The sequence below is a fragment of the Tupaia chinensis genome, unplaced genomic scaffold (assembly GCF_000334495.1).
Source record: "Tupaia chinensis unplaced genomic scaffold, TupChi_1.0 Scaffold139833_1, whole genome shotgun sequence".
Taxonomy (NCBI): Eukaryota; Metazoa; Chordata; class Mammalia; order Scandentia; family Tupaiidae; genus Tupaia; species Tupaia belangeri.
The window spans coordinates 2,000,383-2,013,104 of NW_006199712.1; the positions used below are offsets into that span (position 1 = coordinate 2,000,383).

The 12,722-nt window shown below is 40.5% G+C and overlaps 1 protein-coding gene across 2 annotated transcripts in view; it reads left to right on the forward strand.

Annotated features, from left to right (window-relative positions):
• The window catches only part of SLC9A9 (solute carrier family 9 member A9), a 720,836-nt gene that overhangs the window by 27,995 nt on the left and 680,119 nt on the right, over positions 1–12,722 (forward strand). The gene's annotated exons all lie outside the window — the stretch shown is intronic.

Here is a 12,722-nt window from a genome sequence, read left to right on the forward strand (position 1 = left end):
CTTTAATTATGTTAATTATGTTAATTCTTCCAATCAATGAACAAGGGATGCCTTGTCATTTTTTTGGTGTCTTTTTAAATTTCTTTACTCATTTCTTTTTGTAATATTCATAGAAGAGACCATTTATTTCTTTGATTAAATTTATTTATAGGTTTGTTTTTGTCACTATTTTACATAGAACTGATTTTTTAAAAGAAATTTCTGCCTTGGTTTGCTCATTATTAAGAGTACAGAAATGGTACAGATTTTTGTTTGTTGATTTTTGTATCCTGCGACTGCTGAATTTTAAAAATCACCTCTAAGAGTTTTAAAGTGGCAGGACCAGCAGATAAAGTAATGATTACATCGCTGACTCCCACGTAGTCGACTGTGGTTCAAGTTCCGGACCTGGACCTGGTAACTTGAAATTCATGCTGGGAATATGCCCAAAATCCCGAGGGGAGAATGGAAAGGGATTGTGACATGGCCATTCTCTTTGCGGGGAGGGGTGATTTTTCACTTTTTGTCTCTCTGGCAAGCTCATGTGCCCTACCGCAAGAATCTCTCATAAGCTTAAAAAAAAAGGAGTTTTAAAGTGGATTCTTTGTTTTTCCATGTATATAAACATGTCATCTGCAAACAAGTACTATTTAACTTCTTCCTTTCCAATTTGAATGCCTTTTATTTCACTCTTGTCTGCCTTGTTAGGTTTCTGTTTGGGGTGGAGAAATAGAGGAAGGAAAAGGACAGGGATTACAGAGAATGCAGGCCATGAGTGCTGGTAAAGAGGGAATGGGGGCTACATCTCTAGCTGATCTTAAAGTTCAGGGAGGTATTAAATCTTCCAGATGCATTAACCAAGAAGCAAATAAAAACATAGTTGTAAAAAAATTCATAGAAAATGTTAACCACACATGAAAAAAGTAGAGAGAATAATATATTCCCATGGTGTAGCCCCAACAACTATACAATTGTCACCATTTTTAACCCTCTTATTTTATAGTGCAGTATGTTAAAGGTTCAGATGTCATCATTTTTAACATGTAGGATGACAATGAAGAAGGCCATTGACGCCTTGGTAAAATCACAGGTCTAGAGATATCAACACATTCATAAAGAAGACAATATTTCATATGTCACTCTCTAAAGGCAAGATTATATATACAAGTCTTTTCTTCGTGGATACAGGAAGCTTAATGTTAGGCAATCTCCCCTTTGTGTGTTTGGATTTGCTAGTAATAATGTCTGGACCATATGCCCAGTTGATGTCTAAAAAACTTGAGAAAGAAAATTTTGCTTGGGATAACTGTTTTAATGTTACAGGATTTGCTTGCTTGTGTTTCCTGATTTTTGGCACAGTAGAATGCATGAGTAATTTTTGGTTGGGTTAATTCAACTTTGTAGTTGCTGAAGAAGCTTTGTTAATCCTGGTGCTTCAAAAATGATTTAAAACACTATAGCTGCTAAAAAAAAAAATATGACCCCTTGGGACCAGCAATTAGCGTAATGGCTATGTTGCTGGACTCCCATATAGTAGACCGCGGTTCACATCCTGGACCTGGTGGCTTAAAACTCACGCCGGGTGCATGTGCGTGCATGCCCAAGATCCCAAGAGGAGAATGAAGGAGAGGGATGGCCATTCCCCTTGGAGGGTGATTTCTCGCTGTCTCTCTGTCTGTCTGTCTGGTGAGCACATGCTATAGCAAAAGAACCTCTAAGAAAAAGTATGACCCCCGTCAGAGTGAGACCAACTCAAAAAAATTAGAAAGCAGAAACAAAAAAAATTCAAATTAGTTTATAGGAGAAAGGGGAGTTCAATTTAGAACTTCAGTTCTCTGCCAATTTAACAATTTAGTATTCAAATTGGAATATTTTTAAATTTTTAAATTTCATTTATTTTTTATCATTATTATCTTTTAACTTGCTATAGTCACCAGAGAGAGGAAGGAAAAGTAATAAATCAAGCTGCCAGGTCCAGGACTCAAACTATAGTCAGCCATGTGGGAGTCCAGCACTACACTACACCGCATGTTGGCCCAGCATTGGGGTATTTAAATATTACTTCTATGGTATATTTTTTGAGCATGGGATAAAAATGGTATACTCTTTGCTGAGCTAATTGTATAATAGTTCAATATAACTTGTGATCAACACTGTTAAAAAACAATTGAATAGGAGTAAATTTTCATCCTTTGGTGTAGGGTTGAGTCAGGTCAATATACTGAGTTCTGTATTTTTTCATAGTCTTCAGGGGCAACATTTAGACTACTGAACAACTGGTCCCAGGAGGATACAAAAGAATATCTTCATGAACACAGGAGCAGGTCTGCACAAACACAATGTTGGTTTCCTCTCTGGAGTAGATCTGACCACAAGCTTGGCAGTTATACCCAACAAGTTCAAGGACAAATATCTGTGGACATTTAGTATTCCAGTCCCCACATTTGCACAGTGGTCCGTGCAAAGGGAAACTTCTACCTATATTCTGACCTCTTGGAAGTACTATGAGGGAACTTCTCCTCACTCTTGACTCCTCCCTTGCAATGTGAAGGGCCAGTTGGTGATCCAAACATAGGGATCGGATCACACTTTATTAGACATGAGTTTCCTGAAATCAGGAGCAGAGAAGTTTGAATATTTCTCTTGTTCTTGGACCACCAGTCAAAGTGAATCCTCAGGGTTGAAGGGTGGGTGGAGCTCCAACATTCTTTCTCTGTCTCGCTAATGTCTGCAGGAGACCCTCCTTCTTAGGACAGGCTGACTACATGGATGTGGATCTTGCTTTGTTGATCAGGTTGTCCTCTAGCAGGAGTTTTTCTGAGTTGCAGTTTTCAGCTTCCTGGAAGATTTGAAACAAGAGGTGAGAAACCTCTGTCAAAGCCACATACTCTCGAATATATTGCACCGAAGGCCTTCTGTTTTTGGTATACCCTGTTCTTGTTCAATTATTTGAGTGTGTTCTTCTTTGGTTAAAATATTGGTTGTAATGAAGCGTGAGGTTTAGCTGCTGAAGTTTTTTTCTTTTCTTTTTTTTTTTTGAGAAACTTTAGCTTGAAACTCATGCCAGGCGTGTGTGTGTGTACCCAAGATCCCCAGAGGAAAATGGAGAAGGGATGGTGACATGGCCATCTCTCCTGGGGGATAATTTCTCACTTTCTGCCTCTGATGAGCACACGTACCCTATAGCTAAAGTTTCACATCATCCTTTGAAGTTTCTGAAAACCTGTTTGTCTGGATTAAAATAAATAGGTAACCACCTGTTGTTGATTTAAAATTGATTTGCAGGGGACTAACAGGTGATGTGGTAGTTAAGGTACTAGATTCCTGCATGACCAACTGTGGCTCAAGCCCTGATTCTTGGCAGCTTGTGTTCTCACTTTTCTTGTCTCTTGTTGGTCAAATTAAAATGAATTAAGTCATGGGAACCAGCAGTTAGCGTAATGGCTATGTCGCTGGACCCCCACGTAGTCGATCGCGGTTCGCGTCTCGGACCCAGTGGCTTAAATCTCACGCCGGGCGTGTGTGCGTGCATGCCCAAGATCCCGAGAGGAGTAATGGAGGAGAAGGGATTGCGGCGTGACCATCCCCCCTGGGGGGTGATTTCTCGCTTTCTGTCTCTATGTCTCTCTCTGTCTGTCTGGCAAGCACATGCGCCCTATAGCAAAAACCTCTCCAAAAAAAAAAAAATATGAATTTAGTCATTAGAGAAGTAATTCTTTTAAACGTTTGTTAAATGTGTATTTAAAAAAAAATTATTTGGAGGAGTCTGGGTGGGAAGGGTAGGGTATAGTGTATGTGTTTGTTTGTTACAGTCTTCAGGGAGACCCAGAGTAGTCTTATGCTTCTAATTTAAAGCTTAAGCTTTATATATAATATAGACAAACAGAAAATGACGTTTTGAAGCAAATTGAATTTCGTCTTCACAGGTGACATAGGTTTTAACTCTGCTGGCCACTGGATATATTTACCCTGTTACCTAAAAGAACATCTTTCGCGATGGAATTGATTATATAACTTAGTTGCTTTAAGTGTAAATGAAATTCAGCTTAGATGTTACTTAAAAAGTGTTGTGAAGGGCCAGCTGGTGGTATGATGGCTAAAGCAGCTGGATCCCACATGACAACCTGCACGGTTTGAGTCCCTGACCCAGCGACTTGAAAAACATGCTGGGAGCCTGTGTGTGCATGCCCAAAATTCTAAGAGGAGAATGGAGAAAGGTGTTGGGGCGTGGCCATCCCCCCTAAGCAGGAGGGGGTGGTGCTTTCTTTTAAAAGTTTTTAGAGGTGAGGGGGTTGTACAGTGGTAATACAACTGGACACAAATGGGAGAGGTCCTGGGACTTTCCTCTGTCTCTCACTGATGGAAGAAATAAAAATAAACTTTAAACAGTGAAAAAGAGGAATGTTTTGAGCATACTTGCAAATTGTTAATAAAGTTTCAAATGGCACAGACTCTATGAAAATGTAGATGATATGAGGAATGTTATGCTACAATGCAAATTGAAATTTTATTTCTGACAAGTGCAGACTTCCTGTTATAATGCATGGGATCGTCTTCTAAATAAACTATCTGCACCCAAGTCCTTGTCTCAGGGTCTGCTTTGGACGGAACCCCAACGGGACATGGTCCAACAAAGGATGCCTCGAATGCCAAGTTTTGTGTTGAATTAGGAGACACAAGGAGCTAAATCTGTCAAAAACCTGGGCCAGCTCGAGAGCACAGAAGCAATGTGCTGCTTAGGAGAAGCTGGATCCCACGTGGTGACCACCGTTTGAATCCCCAGCCTGGTCAGTCTGAAACATGCCAGGCTCACAGGTGCCCACGATGCAGTGGGCTGGAGGATGGGAGGAAGGAGATCACGGCGTGTGTGACCCAGACACCGAGGAGGATGCTCATCTCTCTCACACTCATCGCGTGTGTGCGTTCTATCAGGAACTAAGGGACAAGTTATTTAAACCCACTTGGAATTGAAATATTTCAGTTCAGAAAATATTTCCAAACATATTCAACTTCTTGTCCGGAATCCTGTCTTCTCTCTCATGCCTCCCTTTTCTTTTTAGAGAAAAACGTAGAGATTCAGGAGAGATGAGGGAGCATGGTGCCTTTTGTTTTATTTTTGTTTGTTTCTTTTAGAATTATTTTATTTAACTTTATTATTATTATAATTATTCCAGTTTGATCAGAGAGAGACAGAGAATGAGAGAGAGAGAGAAAGGGAGAAAGCAAGCCACCAGGTCCAGAACTTGAACCACAGTGGGCATGTAGGAGTTCAGCGCATTTAATTACCATGTCACCTACTGGCCCAAACGAGGTGCTTTTTTTTTTTTTTTTTATTTGTTAGTTCATGGAAAAATTTTATAATTTGACACACAAGTCATAATGCAAAATATTATTTAGCAAATAAAAGTAGAGTCATTAGTTTGTAACCCACAGTAGAAATTAAATCTTTTTTTTTTTTTTTTAAATTTTGGAGAGGTTTTTGCTATACGGCACGGGCACTCGCCAGACAGACAGAGAGACAGAAAGCGAGAAATCACCCCCCCGGGGGGATGGTCACGCCGCAATCCTTTCTCCTCCATTCTCCTCTCGGGATCTTGGGCACGCACACACACGTGCCCGGTGTGAGTTTTAAGCCACCGGGTCTGGGATGCATACTGCGGTCGACTACATGGGAGACTGGCAAAATAGCCATTACGCTAACTGCTGGTCCCAGTAGAAATTAAATCTTGAAAGATGTGAATTTAACATGTGGATACTTATTAGAAGATCAAAACATGAATTTTCTCAGGTCTTTGGTTGCAGAAAACTTGGGGTTAAAATAAGTTGTAGCTTGGAGAAGCATCTGTCCCTCTTTTCCTCCCTATTTGGTTTAAGAACTCATGCTTCTTTTATTTAAAAATTTTTCTCTATGCATGGTAGCACGTGAGAGCAGGAGCGAGATGAACACCCTTCAGAGTCTGGGGACACTGTGATCCCCTTCCTCTAGTCCTCCAGCCTCCAGGAGTGTGTCTTGATCACTTGTATACATGCCCAATATGTTTCAGGCTGACTGAACTGGAGATTTGAACCAAAGATTCTGTGTGGGATCCAGCTTCTCTTGAACAAGGCCTTACTACCGTGCCACAGAACCAGCCCTGAACATTTACTTTTCTTTCCATCCTTGAAGCCTCTATCCTGGGTTAGAGGTGGATTCCAGCTGCTATGGCCAGCTAGCATTTACTCCTAATTTATATAAAGTAGGAAGAGACTGAACAAAATAAGCCAGTGAGTGACATTTTCTCATGCTTGGCCCTCCAACATGAGCAAGACAGAAGAGATTCTTTTCATAGAAGAGGTGCCCTTCCCAAAAGAAAAAGTTGATGTCTTACGGGTGTACAGCTGAGAAAAGAGGAAGTGGGCTACAAGAAGCAGGATGAGAAGGGGCTGAGCTAGGAAACAGGATGCACACCTGGGCCTCTCCTCATTCCTGAGGTCTTGGCTATATGACTGTCACCACTTTGATGACAGAGGATGATATGACTGGGTCACAGGCACAATGCAAGTTTGCCCAAATTGCCTTGACCTGGATCTGAACAGCTTTGGGACACTCTTCATTGAAGAGAAAAATGCCTAAGCAACTAATGGATGTGTTTTCTGAAACAAGACCAGCAGAGTAGCCTACAGTGAGAGTAGAACATGATTCCCCTCACTCTGGTCATCACTGAATGGGTGAATTTTATTTTATTTTTATTTTTGCTATAGGGTACATGCACTCACTGGAGAGAGGGAGAGGGAGGGAGGGAAAGTGAGAAATCAACCCCTGGGGGAATGGTCATGCCATAGTCACTTCTCTATTCTCCTCTTGGGATTTTGGGCACACACATGCACCTGGCATGTTTCCTGAGCTTCTGGGTCTGGGACTCAAAGTGCTCAGTTGGCCACGTGGGATCCAGTTGCCTTAACTACCATGTACTGGCTGCCCTGAATTGGGGGGGAAGGTAGGACCTTTTTAATAGACTCTTGGACATTAGGGATCACAATACTGAGACAGCCCTTATCAGGAAGGCAGTGGGGTAAGTACCCTAGCTTTCTCCCTCTGAGTATGGCTTACTACACCTGTAGAATCAAAGAGGAAAGGGACACACACCCCCCCATTCATATCACACATATTTCCATGCTTTTTTAATACAATAACAATTTTTTTAGGCATCTTCCTTGACCTTCACTATGTTGACCTTACTAACATAATAAAGAGAAGGGAAATGGCTGTGAAGTTGGAGACCATGTCCTTGGTTCATGGCCCTGAATTCTAGGGACCCAGATTTGGCAGAGGCTGAAGAAGCAAAACCAGATATTGGATAGTGAATTTCTCTGGGACTTAATACTGTCTAAATGTTTATTATGGAATTTAACTTCCCCATGAAATTTTCAAACTCTAATTTCTCTGGGAATTTACTAGTGGGAGAAGTTTATGTTATTTACATTAGGGGAAACTTGAGCTAATGCAACTTCTTTTGAGTAGGGGAAGGTGGATGTCCTGAGAGTTTAGAAATAACGTAGTGGGTGAGTTTTTGGTTCAGTGTATTTTGTGGTCTCCGAGAAAACTTAACTACCATCCAGTCTTGGCCCATTTCAGAAGCTTGGGGATGGTGGTAGGGCAAAATATGAAACTCCTATTTCTGGCCTCAGAAAGGGATACATACCATGGTGAAAGCCACATGAATGAGACAAGAGGATTTTCCTTTAATCTAGGGCCTCGGTTCTAAGCATTTTCTGTTATGCTTGGTGGTTGAGAGAACCTGAAACTGGGCAGAGTGGGGCTCCAAGAAGTAGGGAAGGGAAACTCTTAGTATCTCTCCCCACCCTAGGTGAGCTTACCTTCTCTATCTTTTGGCCCAGCAATCTCTACTGTCCTCTCATAAGAACAAGGAGCCCACAAGTGATTGGTTAGATCTTGGAAAGCTGATTGAGTCCCATCACTAGTGAATGGATTGCTGTGCTGCACAAGATTACCCTGACCGGAAAGGCTCTTCTTTTTCTTTCTTTCTTTCCATGGGGCTGGCTGGGCAAGTGGAGGCAGGACACGCTGACTGCAATGGGCCATTGTCTTTCTCTTTGAAGCGTCTTACCAGCTTGTTGTATCTTGTTAATAGAACCTTTAACTTAGTGGCCAGTAGATCCCAGATTGGGATTTGGGAACAGTAAAAAGTTCTTTGGGCCTTGTGCCCAAGTTTTATTTTCCATACCAATTTCATTGGAGAGCCTGAAACTTAGAGATAAGGTTAGCAGGTAATGAAACAGTACCTTAATGTTTAATAGACAGTCTTCATTTTATGAATATCTGTCTCAAGAATTCCATAAAGAACAGTTACTCCCAGTACAAGATTTTGGAATTTGGGGACCTTAGCTGCTAGGATGATCAACCATTCTGGTTTGCCTGTGACAGAAGAGTTTTCTGGGACATAGGACTTTCAGTGATGAAATCAGAAAGGCTGTGACAAGCTGGGATGAGCTGATTACCCTAGCCCAAGTGCCGTCTTAAGGCATACGCATACTTTAAGTCCTAGTGGCTGGAAAACCTCGAAGATGTGGCTGACTCTCTCTGAGCCTTAAATCCTTCTTCTGTAGAAGGGTTTTCTGAATTAGACTCTGTTAATTTTTTTTTTTTTTGAGAGAGAGAGATTTTTGCTATAGGGTGTGTGTACTCATCAGAGAGAAAGAGAAAGACAGAAAGTAAGAAATCACTCCCCGCCCCCCAGAGGGGATGGCCACACTGCAATCCCTTCTCTTCCATTCTCATCTCAGGATTGTGGGCATGTTTACACACATACCCAGCATAAATTTTTAAGCCACCAGGTCTGAGACTCGAATCACGGTTGACTACTTGGGAGTCTAGCAAGTAACCATTATGCCATCTGCTGGTCCCATTACATAAATTTTAAACATATATTCTTGTATGTAGTAGATTCCCTATTGTTATATATTTCTATTTAATCGTCTTACTTTTATTGGTACAGCAGAATAACAAATGATATTCTAGAAGAAAATACAAAATAGGAGGAATCCAATTACTTTACTGAATGACAGAATTTCAGAAATTCCTGAGTCCCATCTTCTTCCCAGCTTCCTACCCCATGTTAAGCAGCATCAGGACCAGACAATGAAATAGCAAATAAATTCTATTCCTGGAGTAATTCAGGGCCCTTACATTGGAACAATGGTAGGGGCCACACAAGGCCACAAATCACTGAAGTAGGATGAATGGACCCTGGCAGGCATATTGTGGGTGGAGCAGGCAACCACTCAGCCCTCAAAGAGGTGCCACATCAGGAGGGCCCAATGTACCAGATCATACACTTTCTCAAGAAGACACATTTTTTTTTTTAATTTTATTTTATTATCATCATAATCTTCTTTCTATTACACTAGATTACATATAACTTTACATTGACTTCCATTGCTTTTTCAAAATGGGATGCCATGCATGTCAGTCAATACAGAGATATCAATCTCCCCGCTTTATCATTCAATATCTTTTCCATGCTTTTCCCAATACTTGTTATTATTTTTTTTTTAAACAATCAATCACTATTTCTCATTTTGCTTATTAAAAAGACTTCACCCATCATGAAATACTTCCCAGACCGGTTCAGTTGAGAATACTATACATGTCATCATCAACAGGTAATAAACCATATCTATTTCTCATTAACATCCTGCCTCTCTATTGTTCACTACTGTCTTTATCCTCTTCTCTCTCCTTTTTTTTTTTTGTACTTTGTTTTTTATTATAAAATTTTTTTTTTCTCATCACAACACACATATGAATTTTCCATCCAAAATACACTGTGCATTGGCTCAATCAAGCACATCAACATATATGTTCTCAGCAAATGATTTCCCAATTTTTGTGTCCTGCATACCTTGCCTTTTGTTTTGCCATCCTAGATTCCCCATCCCCACCCTCTGCCATGTCCCATCTTCCTCCTCCATTGTCCCTGACATTCATGATTGCCCTCAATGCCTTCCGCCCCCCCCATTCAATTGTTCTACCAATGAACTCAATTAGTCTAAGTATATCCACTAGCTAGCACAGCTGACATATCCTTACACATGTATCCAAATCTGATCCTAGGCATAAACCCCAGGGAGTAGAATGAACATACTATAAAGTAGACCCCAGTTGTGTCCATACAACTCTCCTCAGTCATCAAATGTGCATTTTTTTTTCTCCTGCTTATTATTATTTTTTATATTAAATTATATTGCCTAACACTCGTTCCCTGAGTATCATCACAACACACCAAGTGTAGTTTCCCATCTAGGATAAACTGCATAGTGTCTTAATCAAGCATGTCGTCACCAATACTGTTCCATTTCTACTTTCATACATATAAATATGTTTTTTATCCTATGTTTGACCCTCAGCCCTTTCCCCTCTCCCAATTACTCTATCTCTGCTATAGACAGCTATCCTCCAGAGTGGTCATTGAAAATGCGATACCTGCGAGTGGAGGGAGAGGGGTCACGAGTCCAAAGTTTTTAACAATAGGGAAAATAGATTCCATTCAAGGTTGGATCAAGTGTGGGTCTCGTGCTAGAAGACACATTTTTTTTTTTAAATCTGAAATATCCTGATTTGACTATGGTGACATCAAATTTAGAACTTATAATAAACAATATATAAGCCAATCAAAATAATGTAGAAGCCAATCATGGGCCTGCAATCCTCTGGTCAAATTGCCTTATTGATTAAGAGTAAAATTAGATGTCATAAGACAACCAAAGGATGTTTATTCTACCCAGATGGAATAACTGTGATAAATAAAAACTAAAATAATTCTATGATGAACAACAACAACAAAAAAAACAGGAAGTTCCCAGGTTTTGAATTTATGCTATTTTATAAATCTAACAAGATTAAACCTGCAGGATTGCAAAATCTTAAAGGTGGAACCTGCTAGCAAAAGCTCCATAAGATGTTTGCAAGCATTAACTGACAGGTTTCCAAACAGTTGGACTATTAGTCATCACAGACAGGCCTGCCAGAAAAGGGTAGTCTATCAGAACATCTGCAACACATGCAAAATCCCCCCTGCTGAGTTAAACACAGGAAATCAGCTTAAAAAGTTGCAAAGAAGCTGAAACAGCAGTTTTATTAGGTCGTTGGAAAAGTCAAGATACAGTTTCTCTGTTTTCCTATGCAAAATGCATCATGACTTTCCTGACGACCCAATACATGAAGTGGTTGGCAGACTTTCTCTGAGGTGAAACTATTTATTGAGAAGGTTGTTAGATCCCAGTACTGTCATGTGTTTGACCTCTAGTGATAGAACATTTCAGGATATGTTTGGGCTTTGATAATTCAATGAATCCCTTACCCTGTATATATTAAATGTTACTTTTGTCAAAATGAGACTGATTACTAGAGAACTAATACTCTTTATGTTACAACGATAGGGTGAAAAAAAAAATCTTAGATGATTTTGCTATAAGGTGTATGTGCTCACCAGAGAGAGAAACAGGAAGTAAGAAGTTCCCCCCCCACCCTCTCCACCCGCCCGCCCCACGGCAGGGACGACCGTATTGCAGTCCCTTCTCCTCCATTCTTCTCTCAGGATTTTGGGAACGCATGCACACATGCCCGGTGTGAGTTTTAAGCCGCTGGGTCTGGGACTTGACCTGAAGTTGACTACATGGGAGTCCACCATCATGACATCTGCTGGTCCTAGATATGATGAAATAATTTAAAAAAAAAAAAAAGGCTAAACAGAGCACTGAATCCCAGGATGTACCTGATTGTAGGATCAATTATTAAAAACAAGCAGGTTATAACTTTTGCTAAAAGCAGAAGAGCTCATAGTATTTAAAGGCTCAAAGCCTTTAACTTTTATTTATTTATTTATTGCCACAGGGCACTTGTACTTGCCAGAAAGAGAGAAGGGAAAAGTGAAAAATCATCCCCTAGGAGTATGGGATTGTCACAGTCTCTTCTCTTCCAATCTCCTCTTGGGATTTTGGTCATGCCCACACACACACGCCCGGCATGATTTTCAAGCCACCGTGTGTGGGATTCAAACCACACTTGACCATGTACGAGTTTAGAACCTTAATCATCACACCATCTGCGGACCCCACCTTGAACTATTTCAGGAAACATTAAGACATGAATTCAAACGGAACCAGCCACCCGGTAGAAGATGATCTGAGTGACCGTCACCTGTGGTCAGAGCCCTTCATTGCTGACAGCAGAAACCCGCACCGAGCAACTTCACTCTCCCACAGAGCGGAAGAGGTTGTCCATGGGTTGTAGTTTTCTTTGGGTCCTGGATGTCTGGGACGGAAGCTCTATAGAGAAATCACATGTGTGGCAATGAAAGGATTATTATAGGATATCTTCCTTCAAAGATTGGTGTCTTCTTTCTTTGCTTTTTAGACTCATATATATAAACAGCATAGCCATAGAGATGAGAATAGGATTTTATTTTTGTCTTTTGGTTTCAATTTTCTTCTTCTTAAACAATTGATCCCAAGTGTAAACACTGCTCTGTGACTACCCATTACATAAAGCCAGAGTCATATACTAAATTCTGTCTTGCATCTCAAAAAAGAAAAAAAAAAAAACCTGCAAAATCACTTTTGGTCAAATGAGAGGTATCCATCCATTCCCTTCAGACTGGCAGACTTCGGTTGGAGAGGAAAGACCTCACATGTGGGTGAAGTTATGAGTCAGAAACCGACTCTTTTTTTTTTTTTTTTTTTTT